The sequence below is a fragment of the Halichoerus grypus genome, chromosome 1 (assembly GCF_964656455.1).
Source record: "Halichoerus grypus chromosome 1, mHalGry1.hap1.1, whole genome shotgun sequence".
In the NCBI taxonomy this organism is placed as follows: Eukaryota; Metazoa; Chordata; class Mammalia; order Carnivora; family Phocidae; genus Halichoerus; species Halichoerus grypus.
Genome location: NC_135712.1, coordinates 31,164,595 through 31,190,853, shown reverse-complemented (window position 1 = coordinate 31,190,853; position 26,259 = coordinate 31,164,595).

The following is a 26,259-nucleotide window of genomic DNA, read 5'->3' as shown; positions in this document are numbered from 1 at the left end:
GTTGCAGAGTAACTAACCTAAAAAGCAAAAAAGAAAATGTACTGCCAAGGAAAAATAATCAATGGACCATATTCAGGTATGACAGAGGTTGGAAATACGAGACAGCAAATTTAAAACAACTACATTCATGTCATAGTTAAATGTTCCAATGGAAAAGATGGAAAGAAGAAACAGTGGACATAATAGAAATAAAAAATAAAGTAAAAATGAGGAATGCCATCAACAGGCTCCTTAGTAGATTCAAGACTGCTAGGGAATAGGTCAATGGTAGGTCGTTAGAAATTACCCAGACTGAAGCAGAGGGGAAAAATGTAGAAAAAAAAAGACAAAAAACCATGCAAAATAGAATATCCAAGAGTTGTGAGGAAATGTCACATGATCTAACATACATGTACTTGGACTTCCAGAAGCTGAAGAGAAGGAACAGAACAGAAGAAATCTGTGAAGAAACAAGAGCTAAGAATTGTACAAAATTAATAATAAATGTCAAATCATATATTTAAGAAGATCAGAGAACAATGGCAGGATAAAGAAATGAATAAACTCACACTTCTAGGCATACCATATTTAAACTACTGAAAATCAAAGGTAAGGAGAGATTCTTGAAGGCAGCCAGGGGGGAAAAATGACACATTAGTTAAAAAGGAACAAAGATAAGAATTAAAGAAGACTTCTTCCGAAACCACGCAAGACAGAACACCATACGTAGCATCTTTTAAGTGATTAAAGAAAAAACTGAGCAACAACAACAAAAAATCTATACACAGCAAGAATATTTCTCATAAGAGAAAGAGAAATAAAAGCTTTCTGAAGCAAACCAAAACTGAGAAAAGTCATTGCCAGTAGTCCTACACTTCAAAAAAATGTTAAAAGAAATTTTTCAAGCAGAAGGAAAGTGACACCAGAAAATAACTTGAATCTACACAAAAAATAAACAAGACTGGAACTGAAATAAATAAAGGCAAATAAAATTTATTTTACTTTTCTTTGCTCTGAGAGATAACTGTCTAAAAGTAAGAATAACAGCAATATTACCTACTTACATCATATGCAAAATTAAAATGTACTAAAAGAATAGCACAAAAGTAGGAGAGAGGAACTAGAAAATACTTTTGTAGGGATGCCTGGGTGGCTCAGTTGGTTAAGTTTCTGACTCTTGATTTGGGCTCAGGTCTTAATCTCAGGGTTGTGAGATTGAGCCCCACATCAGGCTCTGCACTGTGCATGGAGCCTGCTTAAGATTCTCTCTCTCCCACTCTCTCTACTCCTCCCCCCCCCAAAAAAAAGAAAGAAAATTTTTTAAAAAAGAAAATACTGTTTTAAAATTCTTTGAAAGTAGATTATGTAATTAACAATACTTACTATATATACTAGAACTACTACATTTTTTTAAAAGAAGTGGTATAAATTATAGGCCAGTAATGGGGATAAAATGGAAATCATAAAAACTGCTTATTTACCCCCAAGGAATGCAGAAAAGAGAAAAAGTGAAGCCAAAAAAAAAAAAAAAAAAAAAAGTTTGAAAAAATAGAAAGTAGCTAGCAAATAGATTTTATTCTAACTACTACAATTATGTTAAATGTAAATGGTTGTCAGGTTGGATTAAAAAGGAAGACATATATGCTATCCATAGAAAACACACTTTAAACATATAGCTAGCTTAAAAGTAAAAATATGGGAAAAGATATACCATGCAAACACAAAGCTGGAATGACTATGTTAATATCAAAGTAAACTATAGAAATAAGAAAAAATAGAGACAAAAAGTGATATTACATGACAAAGTAGCCAATCTTCCAAGAATACATGACCATCCTAAATGTGTATTTACTTTACAACATAGTTTCAAAATATATAAAACTTGATAAAACTGAAAGGGGAACTTATTGAATGTACAAATATTGGGCTCTCTGCTCAGCGGGGTCTGCTCTCCCTCTCACTCTCCCTCTGTACTTTCCCTCTCTCTCTCTCTCTCAAATAAAAAAAAATAAAATCTTTAAAAAAATAAAAATAAAGCATATCAAAGGGGAGGTGTGGGGATGGGTAAAATGGGTGAAGGGGATTATGAGTGCACTTATTATGAGCACTGAGTAATGATGTATAGAACTGTTCAATCACTATATTGTGAAACTAATATATAATATTACTGAACATACTGAAACAGAAACTAATATATAATATTACTGAAACATACCCAAAACTAATGTATATTACTTTTATATTACAATTATATAAAATATATAAAATATAACTATAATATATATAAAAATACTATACTGGAATTAAAATTAAAAACTTAATAAAAAAAGAAAATATCTTTGTAGTCTTAAGCAAAGATTTCTTTAAAATATGATCCCCCAAAAAGCATGATTTATGAAAGAAACAATTGATAAAAAAAAAGAGCTTTATCAAAATTAAATTAAAAACTTTTGTTCTGTGAACAAAAATATTAAAAGGATGAAAGCACAAACCGTAGACTATGAGAAACATTTGCAGATGATTTATCTGGAGGGAATTATATCTAGAGTATGTAGTGACTTTTCTCACTCAACAATGAGGCAACAAAAACCCAATTTTTCAAAAATGGGCAAAAGATTTGAAGAGATATTTTACCATAAAAGATACAGAGGTGTAAATAGGAATGTAAAAAAATGCTCAGCATAATTATTCATTAGGGAAATTGAAATTAAATCAACAGTGTATTAAAACAACCTACACACAATATTTATAGCAGTTTTATTTGTAATAACCAAAAATTGGAAGCAACTCCAACCTCTCTTAACTGGGAGTGGGTAAACAAACTGTGTTATATCCATACAACAGAAAACTCAACAATAAACATGAATGAGCTACTGATGGATTCCACCACATGTTTAAACCCAAGTGCATTTTACTAAGTAAAAGAAGTCAGATCCAAAAGGCGACTATACAAATTATTGTATAATTCCACTTGTAAGGCATCTTGGAAAACATAAAACTGTAGGGATGAAAGACAGATAAAAGTCACCCAAGTGTTGGGGTTGGGAGTGGGGCTTGACTACAAAATGGTAACATGAGGGAATTGTCGGTTGGTGGAAATATTCTGTATCTCGATACCGGTGGTAGATGCAAAAAGATAGGCATTTCTCAAAATTCATAGAACCAGAAAGAGTAGACTTTGTTTAGATAAGTTAAAAAGTAAATTTTTAAAAATCTATAGTGCTGGGGCACCTGGGTGGCTCAGTTGGTTAAGTGGCTGCCTTCACCTCAGGTCATGATCCCAGGGTCCTGGGATCGAGCCCCACGTCAGGCTCCCTGCTTGGCGGGAAGCCTGCTTCTCCCTCTCCCATTCCCCCTGCTTGTGTTCTTTCTCTAGCTGTCTCTCTCTTTCTGTCAGTTAAATAAATAAATAAAATCTTAAAAAAAAAAATCTATAGTGCTTAGGAATATACATTACCAAAAAGTGGTGAGAATTAAATTAAATTGAGTACTGGTAAGATTGCAAGTGATTCCAAGTACAAAACACTGATAAGTTCTTTTTTTTTAAATTTTTCATTTTTATGTTAATCACCATACATTACATCATTAGTTTTTGATGTAGTGTTCCATGATTCATTGTTTGTGCATAACACCCAGTGCTCCATGCAGAACGTGCCCTCTTTAATACCCATCACCAGGCTAACCCATCTTTCCACCCCTGTCCCCTCTAGAACCCTCAGTTTGTTTTTCAGAGTCCATCGTCTCTCATGGTTCATCTTCCCCTCTGATTTCCCCCCTTCATTCTTCCCGTCCTGCTATCTCCTTTTTTTTCTTTCTTAACATATATTGCATTATTTGTTTCAGAAGTACGTATCTGTGATTCAACAGTCTTGCGCAATTCAGAGCGCTCACCATAGCACATACCCTCCCCAATGTCTATCACCCAGCCACGCCATCCCTCCCACCCCCACTCCCAGCTCCCACCCAGCTAGAGAAAAAATGGCAAATAAAGCCTAAACCCAGCAGAAGAAGAGAAATAATAAAGATCAGAGCAGAAATCAATGAAATAGAAACCAAAAGAACAGTAGAACAGATCAACGAAACTAGGAGCTGGTTCTTTGAAAGAATTAACAAGATTGATAAACCCCTGGCCAGACTTATCAAAAAGAAAAGAGAAATGACCCAAATCAACAAAATCATGAATGAAAGAGGAGATATCACAACCAACACCAAAGAAATACAAAGAATTATAAGAACATATTATGAGCAACTATATGCCAGCAAATTAGATAACCTAGAAGAAATGGATGCATTCCTAGAGATGTATCAACTACCAAAACTGAACCAGGAAGCAATAGAAAACCTGAACAGACCTATAACCACTAAGGAAATTGAAGCAGTCATCAAAAATCTCCCAACAAACAAGAGCCCTGGGCCAGATGGCTTCCCAGGGGAATTCTACCAAACATTTGAAGAAGATTTAATACCTATTCTTCTGAAACTGTTCCAAAAAATAGAAATGGAAGGAAAACTTCCAAACTCGTTTCATGAGGCCACCATTACCTTGATCCCAAAACCAGACAAAGACCCCATCCAAAAGGAGAATTACAGACCAATATCCTTGATGAACATGGATGCAAAAATTCTCACCAAAATATTAGCCAATGGGATCCAACAGTACATTAAAAGGATTATTCACCACGACCAAGTGGGATTTATCCCTGGGCTTCAAGGTTGGTTCAACATCTGCAAATCAAAACACTGATAAGTTCTATTGACTAGTATTAGTAAGTATTCCAAGCCAAGGTTTCAAGGCTTCTTTTGACTTAGACCTAAATCTATAGAGATCATTAAAACCAGGAATATACATTCCAGTTGGCTTTGGAAATTTTTTTTGACCTTCTAAAAAGTAAAAGCAGAAGTTCCAGGAAAGTTTTCTGATGCTATAACAATTGTTTCAAAATGCCTGGAAAGCTTTGTGAAGATTAATATATTTCTTTAATGTAACAAATGTTTTAATACATAGGAAGTGAACTTACACTTGTGTTTTCCCCTATTTCTAAACAAGTTTCAATGTATTGGTTTCTTTTTGCTGCTCTAACAAATTACCACAAACTTAGTGGCTTAAAATAACCCACATTTATTATCTCCTAGTTTTGGAGATCTGAAGTCTGAAATGGATTCTCTTGGGCCATGATCAGTATATTGGCAGGGCTATGCTCCCCCATAGGCTCTGGGAAAGAATCTGTCCCCTTCCCTTTTCAGCTTCTAGAGTTGACCTGCATTCCTTGGCTGGTCATCTCTTCCTTCATCTTCAAAGTCAGCAGTATACCATTTTCAGATTACTCTTTGACTCTGACCATCTGCTTGTCACATCTCCTTCTGATTCTGACCATTCTGCTTCCCTCTTATAAAATCCCTTGTGATTACATTGGGCCCACACAGATAATCCAGAATAATCTCCCACCTCAACATCATTAATATAATCACATCTCACATCCCTTTTGTCATGTAAGGTAATATATTAATAGGCTCTTAGTATTAGCATATGGGCATCAATGGCCAGGATGAGGTGGGTGGTGGGAGAACTTGTCAGCCTATCTGAGCCAGCACTGAATTCACACACACACACACACACACACACACACACACACACACATATACAGAGTTATCCATTGCCCTCCCTAGCTGTACAATATTTTACTCAATTTATGCTCAATTACTAGTAAATCATGAACTTCATATTGTCTTCTTAAATAGTACAGCCTATAACTGAGATATGCTTGCCAGAAAATCAACATACTAGAGACCCCTTATTATGTATGAGAAAGGATTGAGGATGTAAGAGACCCAAGTTTCCTCTGGAGAGTTGCCTATTAGAATACAACATCCAGCCATTGCATGTATGTCTTATCAATAGGCAGCTCAGTCTTTAGCTGATTATAATGTCCCTTAGCAAATAGACAAAAACAACACTGAAAGCAAAACACAATGCCATCTTTTTCCAAAGGGAAAAAAAAAACGTCAATTAGAAAAAAATGTAATATATGATATTGTATTTTATTACAATACATAAAATTTATATATAAAATGTACTTTATATATAAATATTTTTATAGTTTCTCTGTCTCCCCATTAGGTATTCCACACATATCAGAAAAAAATCTAGGAAGATACAAGTGGAAAGAAAATGTAAGACATTTTGCAATTTAAGAAATTTTAGAATAACTTTATAATGTTATAAAAATCACCAAGAGCAGTTAGTCCTTGAAAGACATCTAGCTTTACTATTTGAAGATGGACTGACTGTGATTATTATCTTAGAGAGGCAATTACCCATTTTATAATTTTTTAAAAATTTGGTGTAATAGTTTAAACACTTCTATTCTCTCCTCACATTAATCACGTTCTGTGACATTCGGCTCTCTCAATAATAGTAGTAAAATGTGTGGCTAACAGTATCCCATTAAGGCAGAATGATAAACACTTTGATTTCCCTCTTTAACAAAAAGAGCTAACAAAGTATGATAAGATTTGTTTGATTATTGTCGTTTTCACTGTTGGCTGTGCTCATTTGTACCCTAGTAGAAATTAAACAAGCTTCAGTGGCGGGGCGCCTGGGTGGCTCAGCTGGTTCAGCATCCAACTCTTGATTTTGGTTCAGGTCAGGATCCGGGGTCATGGGATGGAGCCCCACATCAGGTTCTGCACTCAGCAGGGAGTCTGCTTGAGATTCTCTTTCTCCCTCTCCCTCTGCCTCCTGTGCTCTCTTTCTCTCACGTAAATAAATAAATCTTAAAAAAAAAAGAAAACAAGCTTCAGTGGTTATAACTTTTAATAAAACCATCTATTTCAATAAAAATATTCTCTCTATATGACTTTTTTTCCTTTATATGCATTTATTTTTAGACATGTACATGATAACTGTTCTCAAGGTTACTGTCATCTGCAAATATTTTTGTTCACATTCAACATGCACACAAATCTATAATACACATTTTAATTGTAAATATAATTAAGAATAGCTGAATTTGTTTTTTTTTTTAATTTTTTTTTTTAAAGATTTTTTATTTATTCATTTGAGACAGAGAGATACAGAGAGAGAGAGAGAGAGCATGAGCAGGGGGAGAGGCAGAGGGAGAGGGAGAAGCAGACTCCCCGCTGAGCAGGGAGCCCGATGTGGGGCTCGATCCTAGGACCCTGGGATCATGACCTGAGCCGAAGGCAGATGCTTAACCATCTGAGCCACCCAGGCGCCCCAAGAATAGCTGAATTTGTTATGCAATCAGGCAATATTTAATTTTTGACCAATATTATGGGCCTAGTACTGTGAGGAATGATAAAGAAATACAGATAATGGTTCATGTCCTCTTAAGGCTTAGAATTTTGTTGGGGAGACAGGTTTAATATGTATAAAACACTAACAGAGTCAATACGTGTGTAATCTTTTAGATTGACCAAGAAGTAGATGCCGTAAGTTTCTATGTGGAGTCACTTCACATAGGTTATACCTATGGCTTCTCTCTGATCCCAGGGGACAAGGAGAGGCTCATCTGGTTGAGACATTGAGGAGAAGGAGCTCAGCCTCCTCCTCCTTGGCCTACCTTGTCCAGTCTGCCTCCTGGCAGGGAGAATGCGCTCTGGGCAGCAATCTGCCAGACTCTAAGGTGTGGTTGTCTAATTCTGGGCTGAAATGAATGTCTAACTCCCTGCAGCCTTAGCTCTAGGTAGGTCACAACTTCCAATTCAGGCTTTCCTCATATTAGAGTTGATATTTCTAGTCCCCTTTTTCTCATTTGGTTCCACACTTGGGTAGGAAGGAGAAGAAGTCATGTTTATCACCCTAAAATGCTATTTTGGTTTCTTGATGCTCAGAGAGGTAAGAGAAACTGGAGAACCCCAGGAGGTCTTGGCAGGAGGCAGCCTGAAGGAGCTTGCACTGGGCAATGAAGGGTGAACAGAACCCAGTTAGGTCAAGTATAACAGACAAGGAATTGAAGGCAAATATATGGCATGAGGGAAAAAAGGACCACAGAGCAAGGACAATGATAAAGCTCAGGCAGTGAGGAAGCTGACCTGGCCCTGGTGGGTAATTCTGGGGCATTTATAAGATTTGCTCATAAAAATACAGAGGTCTTGAAAGCTAAACCAAACAATTTCAACTCAATTTGTCAGGCAAAGAGAAGTATCTTACACCCTGGAAAAGAGGAATGGAATGAAATAGCTTTTTCAAGATGATTCCGGCCATGACGTAAAGGAGTTGGTCAGGGAGGACAGGGGGCATGGGCAGGGAGATTAAAGATCAGAAATACCAACCTGAAAATATGTAGAGCCCTGGATTTGAATAGTTAGAGTGGGATGGAAGAAAGAGTGAACTAATTATTCAAAACTGCCCATTTTCCATGGGAATTTTTTCTCTGTGAATGTGTAAACTTTAGAAGAGCAGACACAATTAGGCATATGGACTTTGTCTTTGAAAAGTATTTGTAATCATTTGGAAAGATGATTAGATTGCAGTTGTCCTGATTTGCAGCTTTGATTACCAAACATTAATTTAGAGAAAATAGAATTTAAGAACTTAAATGAGTTGTTGAGATACTTTAGATCTCACTTTATAGATAAGGAAACTGTCTTCAAGCGAATTGGTTCAGGTTACATAATTTGTGTGCAACTGGGACACGACCTGGCATGTAAATTTCTATATCAGTTTTCTGTCCACTCAGCCTTGCTGCCATGAACTAATGCCAACCACATTTTAAGGAACAAATACACAAAATATATTGGTGATAAATAACCTGAATAAGTTGTCCCTAGTAATAAGTAAATATATATAATACAGGAAGTGTTCAATTTCCTCAAAGGTGATGTCAGTGATATATTGTAATTGACACTGCTCTAAAAAGAGATTGATTTTTATCTCTTCCGTCACAGTCCTTGTTGCCTTTGCCCCTTCACATTTGTTCCCTCATTTAAAAAATGCTACATTTTGGTGCAGAGAGGAAATGGATGGAGTTGCTTCGGTGGTGGGGTAAGGCTCGCCAAATGATGCACCGGCTCTGTTTTAGCTGATGTGGGCTGTAGGGATGGCGGCGATGGAAACACCCCATCTGTAGCTGGGACTGAAAGTGTAAACATATTTGTGTAATGTTTCTGGACCCCTACCCAGCAGTGTACTTGACTGCAAACATCCAGAACTCTGCAGCTCCTTTTAGTCCCTCCACAAAGAGCTGCTGTGTCTTCAGTTTCAGCGAACAAACGATTTGCTATGTGAACAGCTGAAGCAAGCTGTGTCCACAAGACAGGATGTGAATTATGACATGCTGCTGTGTCTATGAAAGCAGAAAAAGGGAGTACATGATTAAGGCCTAGAGCATGTGGCTAGGAAGGGAGTAATGGTTACTTCTCCAGCATCAGTTGCTGATGGAAAACATCTGCTTCCTTCCCTGTCCCCTTGAAACATTCATTCTCTTGGGAAATCGGCCCCTGATGCCCTCACTCCGACCCAGGTCATTCCCCTCATCAGACTTCTGAGGCAATATTTGAATCTGTTGAGAAATCATTAAAAATAGTATGAATAACATGTTTGATGGAATAATAGGGGACGTGATAAGGAAATGTGAAAGCTTGCTGCATTCTCAGCCTTAAAATATCCTCTGTGCTTTAGCTCCTAATTTTCACACTTCACAGCAGTTAATGGATCTCAGCGGAACTGAAGGAAGACTGTTGACAGAAAGATATGTCTTTTTGTCATCTCTGTCAAGTTCCTTGCCTTATTCTCATATTGAAAGTTCTTATTTGCCTCAAACTCCCTTGATATCAGCTAAGTTGCTTTTCTTTCTCTTTTTTTCCTCACTTGATACTCTCTTCTCTTTTCTTTTCTTTTCTTTCTTCTTTCTTTCTTTTTTTCTTTCTTCTTTCTTTTCTCTTTCTTTCATTCTTCTTTATTTCTTTCTTCCTCCCTTCTTTCTTTCTTTCTTTCTTTCTTTCTTTCTTTCTTTCTTTCTTTCTTTCTTTCTTTTCAGTCTTCTGCAGTGAACAGAATGATGTACATAAGAAAGGCTGATGTCTGATGTCTGGATGGCTGCGAGAGTCATTGGAAACAGAGCACAGTAGGGGATCTGGTGAAGTGCCCTGGTACCCAGGGCTGAGGCAAATGTTCCAGGCATTGGAAGACCCCGTAGGCCCTCAAGTCTGGGATGTTTCCAAACAAAACAAGCAACATTCATACAGGCCCCTGAAGATCCTTAACCAATTCACTAATCGCACAAGACGTAAACGGGTAATGGGAAAGAGAAACTGAGTTCATTCTCTTTAAAAGCTCTGATGGCATTGCATAATGATATCAACTTTCTTAGAAAGCGACAGACTCCTGGGCTTGCTCAGCTGAATGTAGTCTCCACAAAGTTCTGAGTTCCTTTGTTCATCCATTACATTTCCCTTTAACATTCTGGAGTTAAAATGCCATTCACATACACTGACATAATTGGATTCTCTTTGAAGGTTTTCCATCTAATAACTCCATGGCCGAACTCTTTCTGCACTACAGGGTTTTCCTTCCATATATATTTCTCAGGAATATTCATAGCTGCTACAGTCAAATAAATTCTATTTCCCTGACCTAGTTCTTTTTTTTTTCTTACATGACACTTTTTTTGTCTTCTGAAGTTCTCTCAATTTTTTTTTTTCCACCCTAAGGATGAGAACATATTCTATTTGCACAAAGTACAATTGGAAATCTCCATATGACTTAACCTTATTGCCATTGGCTATTTTTCATGTTTTCTATGAAGTAAATATTGTAATATTCCCTTTAAAAAGATCTTATTACTAAAACACCAATAATTTACTCATCTGATCCGAACAATACTAACAGATTTGCAGGATGTTCTGCTTTTATTGCTCTGTTGCTTGTCATTAAGAGATGGTACTTTTCCAGTAAGTTATATGGAACTCCACATGTTGAAATGGCGCTTTTGGTGATGAGTAGCACAGGCCAGAAAAGATACTCACTGCCAATAAAAATAAATAAATAAATAAATAATAAATAAAATAAAAATGAGGATACTTTTCAGAATATAGACTCAAAGTTAGGCATAATATTTACATATAAATACTTGACACCATATTAAATCAATTCAATCTTTTTATTTAAAACAGTCATTTCACAAGAATTTGGAATCTTCCAGGTATAATAAAAGGATTATAGGCTTTGCCATCAAACGTGGCTGGTTTTGATTAGCTTTCTGACCTTGGAGATTTAACTTCTGAGGTTCAAGGTCTGAACCTCAGTTTTAATTTATTAAATGGATTTAACAACAACAACTGTAGAGTGTGGTTATGAGGATTCAGTGAATTTAGGGGAGCATCTGACACCCAGCAAACTCTCCAAATATGCCATATTTCAGGTGCTATATATATATATATATATATATATATATATATATATATATGCAATTGAAATGTATGTCTATTTCCCTCTGTCAATAAATATTTTTACTTAATAAAGCACCTGGCAGCAGGAATTTTACAATGTAGTTAAAAAAAACACAACAATATTTGTGATGAAATACTCAGTGGTGGTGCAGAGGAAATGTTACCAGAGAAAGAGAAGACAAGAAAGATATAATAGTTGGGGAATGGTCTCTGATGAATTGAGATTTGAGTTTGGTCATGAATAGCAGATAGAAGTAATAATGTACAGGCAAGAAGGGAGAGCCCACATGGTGATGTAAACTCCACTAAAGATGGTGTGCTGATGGGTGGTCGTTGTGCTCTGTCAGGGGCAGTGCATCTGTGTAATGAAAGGAACACTGTATGTTGAAATAAAAAATAAGATTGATGCATAAGTTTGGTCAAATTTATGGAGAATTTAAAAACTTTGGAGGAGAATTCAGAATTGGTATGGTGAGTTGATGGAAGCAAATGTGATTCACTAAGCAGAAAGCAATCTGATGATCATTTAATTCTCATGCTGTTGGCCAACAGGGAGTGAGGCAGCACTTGCTTAGACAGGCTTAATTTTAGCTTCTACTGCCAGGGAAGATTTGGAAGTGAGAGATGGGAAACCACAGTGAAGAAATTCCTTGGACTTGTACAATAGCAATTATAAACAGAAATAATTATACTAGAGGCACAGTTGTCAGGCTCTGGGAAGCACAGAGAAAAAAACCTCTCTTTTATGTACTAAATTTCTACATATTCCAGACAGATCCTAATGAGTTAGAACATATGGGTCCCAGAAGTGGACAAAGTGGAATAGATACAGGAAATGGGATATTGGAAGTTGGAGATATGGAAGAACTAGGGTTCAGATACTAGTAATGAAGGACCTCGCCGGTACTAATGTGGCACAAATATATTGTCACCAATTGAATTACTTGGTTGTTATGGTCAAGTATAATTGGTTCAATTTATCGTGTGTGTGTGTGTGTGTGTGTGTGTGTGTGTATGTGTGTCAAGTGGGAGAAGGAGAGGCAGGAAGAAAGGGAGGAATGGAGGGAAATTTTATTTAAGAATAAAATACAAGATAAAATGGAATCCAAGTACGGGAGTCAGGTCAAGGATAAGGTTTTGGGAAATGGGAGTATCATATGCCCTGCAGTCCAAAGAGAACAAAAACAAAGTGGGGGGAGGGGGAAGACATCGATTTTGGCGAGAAAAACACCAATGGCCTTCCTCAAAGCAGTTACCACAAATGATGAATGAGACTTAGTTAAGGGGTCAGAGGCTAAGAATTTACAATTGTTGAAGAAATTGAAGTAGTGACTGCAGACTTGCATTTTATCTCACTAGAGATAGCAGTGTGTGGGGTACCACAGAAAAATATTTGTGAGGGGTGAAGAGGTATTTGTTTTTTGAGAGAGAAGATCTGAGTAACCTTGTAGAAAGAGTGAAAGGAGCTAATGCAAACAATATTGAAAATTTAATGAGGGTATAATTATTGATAAAACTGGCTCTTTTATAGAAGCCAGGATGAAAGGGATTAAGCTTGAAATATTAACACTGGAAAACAGGAGAATCATGATTTTCCTCAAAAAAGAGAGGGAATGGGGACAAGAGGTTTGAAGAAATTTTAAAAAAGTATTAGAGTAGGTACTGTAGAAGATAGACTAGGAACAAAACACAAGATGAATGTAAGGACCATTAAGCTACAGCTAAGGCTCTCTGAGCTTAGTTATAGTAATTATTATATATCATCAATCATGTCTGTGTATGGACTTTATACACCAACTGTCAATGCACTGGAAGAAAGAACAGAGAATACTACAGGTACATGTGATTAAGGGTTTAGGAATGCAGTATAGGCCAAGGGGATGAGTGATTCTAGGGTGCCTTCAAGGGGATCTTGAGATGACAGATCACAATATGCAACCAAACCAGAGAAGTGAGTGGATTCAATTCAGTTTAACAAGTATGTAAGGGAGGTCTCCAGTTTCAAGGCCAATGCTAGGTCCCAATAAGTGAGGAATGAAAAAGACCAGGAAAATGAGCAGGTGCTGAAGGATCAGAGGTCACAATAAGAGCCAAGAGTCAAAAAGCCTTGCAGCAGAGTGAAAGTGGAAAATGGAGAGAATTAAAAACTCTAAGTCACAGAAAAATATTTCAAATTCCAACTGTAGGCAAGCTCTGAGATGGAGGTTTGCCAGATGACTACTCTTTAATTGTAAGTCATTGCCGTTGAAAAGGTCTAGGTGGTGCGGGATGCCATATAGGTCATCAAAGTAGTTGATAAATGTACTAAATAGAAAGGTGTAAAATAATCCAGGGAAGAAAACTTCAATGAAATCAAGGTCCATCTGAATAGCAGTAAAGGGTAGCCACAGTATTTAGAGATGGTGGAAAATGGAGGGCTTTAGGGACTTCAGAAGGAGGAGGTCTTTGCAGAACAGTATAATGAAACAGTGCTCTAAACCAGCAATGAAAAAAAAAAAGTTATATTGACCCTTCTTCCTAGGCTTAGTAATTCAGAAGGATCATAGAGAAGATGTGTATTTCATTTTGTAAGAAATTGCCAAAGGTAGTTGTGCCCTTTTATAATACCACAAATAACACACTGGAATTCTAGTTCCTTATCAGCTTCATCAAAATTTGGTGTTTTCTTTTTTTTTTTTTTTTTTAATTTTTTTTTTTTTTTTTTTTTTAAGATTTTATTTATTTATTTGACAGAGAGAGAGAGAGATAGCAAGAGCAGGAACACAAGCAGGGGGAGCAGGAGAGGGAGAAGCAGGCTTCCCGCCGAGCAGGGAGCCCGATGTGGGACTCGATCCCAGGACCCTGGGATCATGACCTGAGCCGAAGGCAGACGCTTAACGACTGAGCCACTCAGGCGCCCCATGGTGTTTTCATTCTTTTGAATTTTAATTATTCCAGTGGCTATGTAATGCTATATCACTGGGGCTTTAATTTGCCTTTCCCTGATGACTAATGATTTTGTGTACTTTTCATGTGCTTATGGACATTTATGTACCTTCCTTTATAAAATAATGTCTGTTCAAATATTTTGCCCATTTTTATCAAGTTCTTTGACATGTTATTATTGAATTGTATTATTTCATTAAGAATTCTGGATACCAGTCCTTTGACAGATAGTATGTTTGTGAATATTTGCTCCCAGTCTGTAGTTTATCTATTGCTTTTCCTAAGAGAATCTTTTAATGGGCAAAATTTTACATTTTATTTTGTTGAATTTATAGTTTTTCTTCTATGATTATTGTTTTCTGTGCCCTCTGTAATAAAACTTACCCTACCTCTAAGTCACAAAAATTTTCTTATGTTATATAGATTTAACTATATAGCTTTCACTTTACATTCAAATCTATGATTCATCTTAAATTATTTTCTATGGTATAAGTTGGACTTCGAGTTTTGTTTTAGTTTCTTTCATTATGAATACACTTTTCCCATTAGATTATTTTAGCCCCTCTGTCAAAAATTAATTGAATGAACTGATAGTTGAATAGAGGGCTTTTCTGGGCATTCTATTCTGTTCAATTGATCTTGCTTATCTTTAAACCAGTACTACACTTTACTGACCACTGTAGATTTATAGCAAGTCTTAAAGTCAGCTGCTATAAGTCATCCAACTTTGCTCTTCTTTTATGAGAATGTTTAAGATATTCTACATCCTTGTTGTTTTTATGTAAATTTTGGAATTAGCTTGTGAATTTCTATAAAAAAAAGCCTGATGGAATCAGGATTGAGATTACATTGAGTCTACAGTTTAATCTGGAAAAGAAGTAACACTTTACCAATATTGAGTCTTCTAATCCATGAACATTGTATGTATCTTCTTTTATTTAGATGTCCTTTAATTTTTGTCAGCAATATTTTATAGTATTTAGTGTAAAGTTTTTGCACTTCTTTTGTTAATTTACTTGTAATACTTTGGCTTTTATTATTCCACCAAAAATGCATTTAAAAAAATTAACTTTATTTTCCTATTGTTTGTTGCATATATATACACACATATACACACAAAATTAATATTTATACTCACCTTGAATCCAGTGATTTTGCTAAATTCACTAAGTTTTAGTATTTGTTTCATAGGCATCTTAATATATTTTACATTTTAAAAAATCATGTCAAGCATTTTACTACCTCTTTTCTGATCAATTTTCCTTGTATTTCTTTGTCTTGCCTTGTTGCATTAGGAAGTAATTCCAGTACAATGTTTAATGTAAGTGGTGTAGGCAGACATGTTTGTCTCATTTCTGATCTTCTGGGAGAAGTGGTTAGTCTTTGACATTTAAGTACCATATTAGTTGAAGGTATTCAGTATATTCCTTTCATCACATTGAAGATGTTCTCTTTTATTCTTAGTTGCTAGAAACTCTCATGATGAATGGACGGTTGAATAGTTCCAAAGGCTTTTTCTTCATCTATTAAAATGGTATGATTTTTCTCTTACTCTGTTAATGTGATAGGTTGTATTTACAGCTTCTTTTTCATCTGCTACCTCACTTTGTTGGTGTGGGGTGGCAATGGGGCCTGTAGCTCCTCTAGTTCTCAGAGGGCTTCCTCCTTCAGCTTTTCTGAATTCTGGGCCAAGTACATATGCAGCTCTGGGTGAAAGATACCAGCTTCTCCCACATGACATGAAAGTTTCAGGTGGTGAGAGAGGCATGAGTTTCAGTTCTCCATTGACTGTTTAAAATGTTATGCCAACCTTGCGTTCCTGGTCATTATGTTGATTTAACATGTATTGCTGAATTTGATTTGTTTATATTTCATAGACAATTTTCCCAGCTATGTTCACAAGGGGTATTGGTCTGTAGTTTTCTTTCCTTGTAATGACTTTGTCTGATTCGTTGTAGGCAAAATTATTGTTTTATTAAACAAAGTGGAAATGTTTCCTATTTAATTTTCTAAAACAGTTTGTACATGATTTATATTATGTTTTCCTTAAATATTTGATAGAATTCACCAGTGAATACATTTGGGGCTGCAACCTTCCTTGTGAAAAAGTTTTTGATAATTAACATAGTTTCCTTAATATATATAGGGATGTTAAAGTTTTCTACTAATCTTGCATAAGCTTTGGTGTGATGATTTCCAAGGAAGTTGTCAATTTCATTGAAAATTTTCTGCCATAATTTGTGTTAATTGTATTTTTTCAGAATTCCCTTTTTATTTAACTATTTGACTTTTACTGACACTTTTTGCAATATTTTTTAGTAGTTGGTCTATGTATTGCAATATGTATCTTTAACATTTCACAGTTTGCTCCGTGTTGAAAGTGTACTACTTCATGTGAACTTTAAGAAACTCACAGCCATGTAGACCCACTACCCTTTATCCTTTGGGCTACAGTTGTTCTATGTGTTACTATTATATAAACCACATAATTCAAATTTATACTTTTTAACAAAATTACATATATATTAAATAAATTAAGAAGATAGTATATTTAATATTTACCTTCCTATTACTATTTCTAATGATTTCATTCCCTCCTGAAGACCTGCATTTCAGTATAGTATAGTTTCCCTTTAGACTAAATAATTTCCTACAGCATTTCTGTAGTGTAGTTATTCTAAGGATGAATTATTTTATTTTATATTTTATCTATAAATTTCTGTATCCTGTTTTCCTTCTTGAACATTATTTTCAACAGGTATAAACTTCTGAGTTGACTACTTTTTCTCTCAGCACTTTAAGTATCTTTCCACTATCTTCTGCCCTTCATTATTTCTCATGAAGAGTTCCCAGTAATTTGTATTTTGAGCCCCCTTTTATTAATGTGTCATGTTTTTCTTTGGCTAATTTAACATTTTTCTCTTTATGTTTAGCTTTCAGCAACTTGACTTTCACCAACTTTGGGGAAATTTTTGCCATTATTTCTTAATTTTCTGTTCTTTTATTTTTCTTTCTTTTTTTTTTTTTTTGCCCATTATTTATCTTCTTTACTTTTGGGGGGTCAATTACACATCTGCTAGACTCACCTTATGCCTTCTTCCAGGATTAGGTCCTTATCCAATTTCTGCCTACTTTTGGTTGTTCTCTAGTGCTTTCAAGTAGTTTTTTTTTTCCCTAGAGTTTTTAAGTACCATTATATTTTAAAATGTAAGTAACTAAGCAATACATGTATGTATTCTCCACAGAATATTTTTCTTTTTAATACTTAGTATAAACTATGCAGGTAAAACCATACCCCCAAATGATTAGGTGATTTAAAATATTGTACTAATTGCCCCAGCATTGTGATTTCAGTAATTTCAGGGAGCTTCTCTAAGCATGCATATATGCACATAGGAATAATAATATTATGCACCTCAAAGAGTCATTATTAAACAAAACCCATAGAACCGTGACTTACCCATGCAGTTCTTAATACAAAGTATATATTATGACCATCATTGTTATTTTTGTAAAGCAATACTAATCTACTTAGCATAAATTCATACACTTTTAGTGGATTTCTTTAAAAACATTATAAGGTCCCTTAACATTATTGGAATCCATCATTTACATCACAGTTTGAATGAATTCATCAAATTCCTTTCTAAAAGCAAGTTCTTCTAGGGTATATCAGACAAAGAGGAATAGGTAAGTTTTTGGTGTGTGTCAGAAAGGCAAAGTTAAAAGCCAGGGGCAAAAAGCTGGTTTATTATTCTTTTACTAATATCTATACTCATTAGTGTTGTCATATGACTCCTTAAGACAGTATTCTTAGGGTAACTATCTCTCTGCCCTACACAAATACATACCTGCTGCACACATTCAATGGCTAAAATGCACCACAGGAAGTGGCTAGCGTCAGTGGCAAAATTTGATCAGAATGATGAGTTGGAGGAAGGTCATCAAACTTCATGATAGATTGCAAGCCAAGGACAAAGGAAAAAGAATGTGCTTTACACAAAACTTTATCTTATTCAAGTAATCTGCCAGAAACAGAGTAGACAGAGCCATTAATTTCTTAGTTTAATAGTTTGAGGTGAATTGCTTTAAGGGATTCTGTTCAGAATAGAAGCTATTGTATGCCTTTGTAGGCAGCATAATTAAAGGTAGAGTGATTACCTCAATGGTAATAACTGAATCTTGGACAGAACAATGAATAAATGCTTTTGTGGATTGCTATCATCACATGAAAACACAGTTTAAACAATAACTCTTTAGGCTAATGAGTTTATTAATGGTAAATGAAACAAATTACCTGAAACAGGGTGGGGAGATCTAAAGGAATTGGTATTAAATGATCTCAGGGAGAAATAAAGTTAATTTCAGATCCAAACGGCCTGCGGTATAGTAACATTTTGTTAGAAATTATAGACTAGAATGAATGTAACAGTTCAGTTCATTAAACAAACAAACAGTGAGCAAATTCTTAAAATTATTCTTAACATTAAAATCAAACACCATTATAGAGATGATCATAAAATGTACAAAAGCTTCTCAAAAACTGGAATCCTTTTGTATGTTTTAACAATACACATGTTATATTTATATTACATTATGACAGTTGTGATTTGTCAGCCTGGTGCAAATTAAGACCACTTTATTTTAGAAACACTTCTTTTGATGCATAGATAAATTTTGGGAGGTGTTACTAAATGTGAAATGCAGAAAAAATGTCTTTTACTAATAGTCGAAAATCAGGTATACTAAGAGAAGACTATGAAAAGCTTAGCCAGCCCTGCTTAAGATTCCAGTAAATAGGTAAAAAATATAATTCACCAATTTATTTGCAGGTACACACTCTGTTTATTTATTTAAACAGAAATTGCTCTCGTGTTTATTTAGAATATTTTGCAAAGAGCTGGCACCTGACCAAGAAAATTAGTTTTAAGAAGTAATAAATGTCAACTTAAAAAAAAATCCTTCTGTCAGCAAGTGATAAAAAGAAAGGCTTATTAATAAGAACAATAAAACATAGTAAATATTAAATGACAATGAAGTATTACTGATAAGAAAAATACTATTCTATACTGTGTCCTGTGGATATTTTGGTGTTTCAGAACAGATGTTCTACTATGCAATGATTTACTAAATGATAAATGTTTTCAAGTAGATATAATCATGTAACAATAATAATCATTCCTTAATTTTTAAACTTTTATAATACAACATTCAACAATCATTGCTCACAAAGTAAGATGATTAAATAAAAAAGCAATTAACAAAATTATTTACAATTAAATTATAGTTTAAGCAAGCCAAGAAAGGGGCCCTTACTAACTCAGAGAAGAAAGCAATTACAAGTATATTTTTTGTTGTTGTTGTTGTTATGAAACTTGATAATTAAGATTACTAAAAAATGTGATTTTTCTCTTAGAAAATAGTCTCCATTTTTGCTGCTTTCCTGTACCAATGTATTAAAAACATTTCCCTTAGGATTCCAAATTTTTGATGCCAACACATACATTGAAGGCATTAGGACAAGGGGAAGACTCTTTTCTTCAAATATTAAGACAAGGAAAATTTTCTTTAATACCCCAAAGAACTCAGAGAATGTTACTAGAAAGCATAAGCTACTTAATGGCCAGGAAAGACAATCTAGAAACAGGTATTCATTTTAGAACAAGAGGCCTTATTTTAAACAATGGAAATCCCAGTTTCCACTAAATAAGCTTTTTTTTTTTAAGATTTTATTTATTTATTCGAGAAAGAGAGAATGAAAGAGAGAGCACGAGAAGGGGGAGGGTCAGGGGGAGAAGCAGACTCCCCACTGAGCAGGGAGCCTGATGCAGAACTGGATCCCAGGACTCCAGAATCACGACCCAGGCTGAAGGCTGTCACCCAACCAACTGAGCCACCCAGGCGCCCACTAAATAAGCTTTTGAAAAAAAAATCATCACACTTATACTAGCAGCAACTATATGAAAAATTTTTTTTCCTACTGAGATTCAATATTCTTCTGGTAATTTAAGAGTATGTTGTAGAATTTAGCAAAGTTTAGGCTCACAATTTTAAAACAATGCACAATTGTATTTATGTCTCCAACAGTTATGCTTTAAAAAATGGCATATTTCACCTATAGTTTATCATCAATTTGTTCTTTTTCTTTTAGACTATGTGAATGGGATGTTGGATAATCCCATCAACATGAGAATATTCATGTTGGATAGTTCAGGATCAAATTAACTATCTTTTTCTTCTCATTTGGAGGACTTGAGACTGATATTTTTGCAATAAAAAACTTTAATTTTACTTTTACTTGCATACACATAGATTTTGTCATTGTATTTTAGAAAGGTTCTTTTGAGACTCTCTTAAAAGCTGTTCTGGAAATTATTTAGTAATTTTTTACAAAGGTACAGCATGGAAACATTATAATAGAAATGCAAAATCAGATGACAGGTACTCAATAATAATTTATAGAATTAGAGGTTTTATTCTGTCTGAACCTGAGTTCATATCTTTTGCTCTCTACATCTAGCTCAGGGCACCAACACCAAACCAAACATAGGAATGAACAAAGAAACCCAGGAGGCTTCATGTTCTCATTTTCCCAAATATCTGATCATAGTGTAGGTTAACTGGTAGATGATAACACAAAGGTGCTTATGCAGGTTAATTGGTGATTAAATAAAACTATTAGAGTGTTTCTTAGTGAATTTCTGTCATTTTCAAAGTATTTTGCTGGATGGAATCTTGCCAAGCCTTCAAGCTTATGAAACTACAATTCATGGTTATTAAGAGCGAATGCCCTAGAGAGATTAATCTGTGCTATCCCAACAAGCTGACCTTTTCCCAAAGACATAGCAATTTAATTATCTACTTTGAAAAGCACAATTATAGTAAAATTCAAAACCTGATTTATAGACAGGTTTTACATTCTCATTTATAATGCATGTAAATAAGAGTCTTTGGGTTTCTTGTTTCTAGGGTTATTATGCATGTAGCTAATAAGTACTAAATAGTTCTTGCTTTACAAAACTATGGGCTTGGGTCTTTTTTATTAAGTATCAGCTATTAGTAAAAAGAATATTTCAAATTATGAATGTTTTATAGTAGGTCCTCTCTTTTAACTTTACATATCACTTGCTCTATTGTAAATAGACAGTTGTTTCTATAGTCTCTGAACCTGAGAAACTTGATGTGGATAGAATTTCTATTTAAGTACAAGCTGATGGAAATGATGTCATCTTTTATTTTCTACTTAATGATTCTATATTTTATCTCATAGAAGTATAAACTAGAAACTCATAAAATGAACTTTAGATTGGAGCTAAGTGTAATATGGACTTGAAGTAACATAAATTATGTTCTTAGTCAGCGAACCAGTTTCAAATATTTATTGAAAATCCTTCTACCCACTCTCATAAGCCCCCTTCAATCAGAGGAGAAAGATATTTGAAGGCACACACACACACACACACACACACATCCCAAAGGACAAAGGCCTCAGATATCAGTGATTGTCTGTTTCTGTTTCTGTGTAAGTGCCTTGCTTATACCACAATACTGACTACTAATTGCTAGCCATGTGCAATGTCAATGCCAAAGGGATTCATGGAAAAAAAATTTTTTTTTTTGCTTTTATAAGATAGGACTCACATTGCCCAATGTGATTGGGCAATGTGTAAGTGATTATTTTTTATAACTGTACCTAACGTAAATATGAGATTTTAGGACATTTTGCTTTAATGAAACCTACTGTAGAAATGAATATGTGGCAGTGTAGATAAGAACAAAGTTGGAGGCTAACAGTCATCAGTGAGAGCAAGCCAAGGAGTTGGCTCAACTGAGACCAGATGGCAGACAGTGCTCTCCAAGCCCAGAGATGTTGTGAGAAGCAAGGAAGAAGGGAGAGAACGATGCCAAAGGAATCAGTAAAAAAGAAACAGCAGTTTATGAATCATAGAGCCTAGTAAGTGGCATAGTGTAAACCTGAACTACCCTATGGAGTTAAAAACCAAACCAACACTTATAGGGCGTATGCAAGAGTTCCCTTACCACATGTTAGCATTGGTGACCATCAAATAGTTTCTCCTTCCATAGTCACCAAAGTGTTTATAAGTAAATAAATATATGTGTCTATGTGTTTGTATATACATGCTTGAAACTAGACTCTGTAGGAAAATACAGAAATAACAAGGGTAATAAGCTATGTTCTTAGTGTCATAGAAACCTATTGGTTAGTTCTAAGATACAAATGCAAAACATACGCAGGTATATGCCAAAATTGAGCAGTGTTACCTGGGAGATACTCTCATCTCAGAGGCATAATGATGCATGTAGAAAAAGTTTTCACATAGAAATCTCTGAATAGGGCGGCTGGATGGCTCAGTCGTTAAGCGTCTGTCTTCGGCTCAGGTCATGATCCCAGGGTCCTGGGATCGAGCCCTGCATCGGGCTCCCTGCTCCGTGGGAAGCCTGCTTTTCCCTCTCCCACTCCCCCTGCTTGTGTTCCCTCTCTTGCTGTGTCTCCCTCTGTCAAATAAATAAAATCTTAAAAAAAAAAAGAAATCTCTGAATATGGGAGCATATATTGAGCATCTAGTATCAGTGAGAGATTCCAGGAAGAAAGACAAGATCTAAGGGTCAACTCTAAAAAGCTACCAGAGCAAGAACAGATTACCTCCAAAAGAAGGACATTTAGAATATAATAGACCAGTGATTAGTGACAGTGGATTCTAGAAGTCAGTAGGACAGCACTGTCAAAGATTTGAGGAAAATGATGTTGAATCTAAAATTCTGAACCTATGCAAGCCCTTCACAATTTGTGGAATTAACAATAATTTTAGAAACACAAGGAGTCAAAAAAGTGTATCTCCTTTGAATAATTTCTTAAAAATTATTAAGGATATTATCTAGAAAAATACAAAAGGAACACCAAAAGAGAGATTCCATATGATACATTCAATAGTACCAACCGATTGAGTTTATGTAGTTTCTAAAAGTTCTGATTTATGATCCAGTGGTGTGAGAACCCTTTTTCACAGGTATATATGTCCCTTATGAGGTTTTCCCAGAATTTGAGGTTTAAGTATTAGAGGAAAAAATTAAAATGTAAAAATAGGTGAAAGGGTAAAATTTAAAATCAACTTAGTTTGACCTATTTCAAAAAGTTATTTATGAAGTATTTTTAAATGTGTATTAAAAAGCTATGAAGGTAGTAATTTTATATATTTTAAAGCAAGACAGGATAAAATCTCAGTAATTCTGAATTGTTTGGAGATGAGAAAGGCAGAATGTCCATATTTATTTTAAGAAGAAAATACTTTTAGGGTGCCTGGCTGGCTGGATCAGTAGAGCATGCGGCTCTTGATGTTGGGATCATGAGTTTCAAGCCCCATATTGAGCCTAAAGCTTACCTTAAAAAAGAAAAAAAAATGCTTTTTGAGGAGGTAGTATCATATTATAGTTAATAGCATGGATATATAGAAAAAGAAAATAAGATATGAATCATCAAATCAGGACATTAAATGTATATTTAAGAGGTGTTCTGGAGGAGGAGCATGGGGGGCCCAAGAAAATGTAGAAAAGGAAATGATCCAAGAAAAATGGAAGACAGTTTTACAGAGGTGAGGAAAGGAAGGTTCAAACAAAGGTAGGTTCAAAAGAACCTACCAAGTGCTAAGCAAAATAAACTCCCATTGTCTAACACTAGACACATCATTGTGAAATTATAGAATATTAATGCTAAAGAGAGGCTCTAAAAAGCTTCCAGAGAACAAGAACAGATTACCTCCGAAAGAAGGACATTTAGAATATAATAGACCAGTGATTAGTGACAGTGGATTCTAGAAGTCAGTAGAAGAGTGTTATCAAAGATTTGAAGAAAATGATGCTGAATCTAAAATTCTGAACCTATGCAAGCCCTTCATAATTTGTGAAATTAACAATAATTTTAGAAACACAAGGAGTCAAAAAAGTGTATCTCCTTTGAATAATTTCTTAAAAATTATTAAGGATATTATCTAGAAAAATACAAAAGGAATACCAAAAGAAAAAAGCATAGTATGTACGGAAACAGAGGATCTAACTTTTGAAAAGAAGACTTGGAGTGACAGCTATTTAGCAGACATAGAAAAGCTAAAAATCAGTTGGTCTAAATTATAGTGAAATCTTACAAATTATAACAAAAGGGCTCAAAGAAGTATGCCTTCAGGAAGGAGGTAAATTCTATTAAATAAATCTTGTAATTAGGAAAATGGAATATCTTAACAATATAATGAAGAAATCATAATATATTTTTTGTTAACAAAAGATGAAAACTATACCAAGTCCAGATAAACATCTCCGTAAGAAGACTTGGTCCAAATACGAAGCAAATTAAATTGGCATTACAATCAGGTATAACTAACTTTTCTGAGCTATGTTTTATTTTGGTTCTTTAAAAATAAACATGATAGAAGTTTCGAGACACCAAGAACAGAGACCAAGTGTACCATTGTTTCTTCATAAAACAATGATATGCAAGTCAGAATAGGCTAATATATGCTACCATAGTAAACGCTGCAGTCTCATGACTCTTAACACAATGAAAGTTTATGTCTGGTTTTATCACAGATGAATGCTAGTCAAGTTGCCCTTCTGTGTGCTTTCCTGCAAATAGTGACCCTGAGAACCATTGTGTGGTTCTGCAGTTTCAGAATTCTTGATTTTTAAGGATCAATATGGGAAATAGAATGTGCAGGACATTTTAGGGGGTCTGTCCTAGGAGGGCTATCCATCACTTCTACCCATGTTTCATTCATTTCCCTGGCCAACCAAACTGTAGGAGCACATGGATATAAGTGAACTTGGTAGTTTCAGGCACAAATGTCAGGCAACATTATGATATTGTCTGTATTGTTTGATATCTTTTTATCTAAGGAAAAAGTACCAAATGGCCAGGCTCAGTTGGTCTTAAAGGGACACTAAGGGGTTTGCCCTTAACCTGTCACAAAACTTTGTGTGGTCTACAGGGAACTCTTTAAAATGGAGAAATTATTCTAATCTTTTGTTATTCCCTGGGGCATAAATTATGAGCCATAATATCCAATCACAGCTCTATGACCACATTTGAGACAGTGTCACTGTGTGGATTCGTCTCTATTCTTTAATAGGAAATTTAAAAAGACCACAAACATAACATTTGGATAAAATAAGGTGTTTTATGTGAATTCCACATCCTTTTTATCTTATTGGCCCCTCATTATAAAGTGTACGATGTCTCTTCTGGAAGGAGGGCAAACAGATTTTACCATGACATATTAAAAAATATATAGTTTTCAGTTCCAATCTAATTTGCTTCCCATGAAAAAGAAAAATATTATTGATTATCATGGGTGTTAGGGAAACTGAATCTCCCAAATCAGCATAATTTTGAGCAATTGTAAGAATAAATAAATCTATTTGTCATTGAAACTTGCAACATTCTCCTTTGAATTGGCACAAGAATAGCATATTTTTGTTCTTTTGGCCCAATCACTTTATGTAGTTCTACTGTATGATATGTAAAAAAACACCAAATTGAAAGCAGAGTTTATTGAATTTCAATTTTTAGAATCTATAGGCAAAGCACAGAAGAATTCATTTCTGTACAGTAACAGAATAGAATATATATATATATAAGATTCTATATATATATATATATAAACTCTGATGGTGTACAAGTAAAAAGAAGGAAGTTAAGGTGTTTATTTATTCAAGTGTGAAGGTGGAAAGTAAAGTTTGTTTAAAATTGATGGGGCACTAACTACAGGTTAGAACTGGAACAGAAGGTAGCAAATAGAATTAAATTATAACAACTTAAATGGAAAATGGGAGTAGGAGACAAGTAATGGTTATGAATTCATTATTTTTATTGGAAGGAAAACAATATGTCTAAATATAATAAAGGCTATAAACACAAGCATATTATTCTGATTT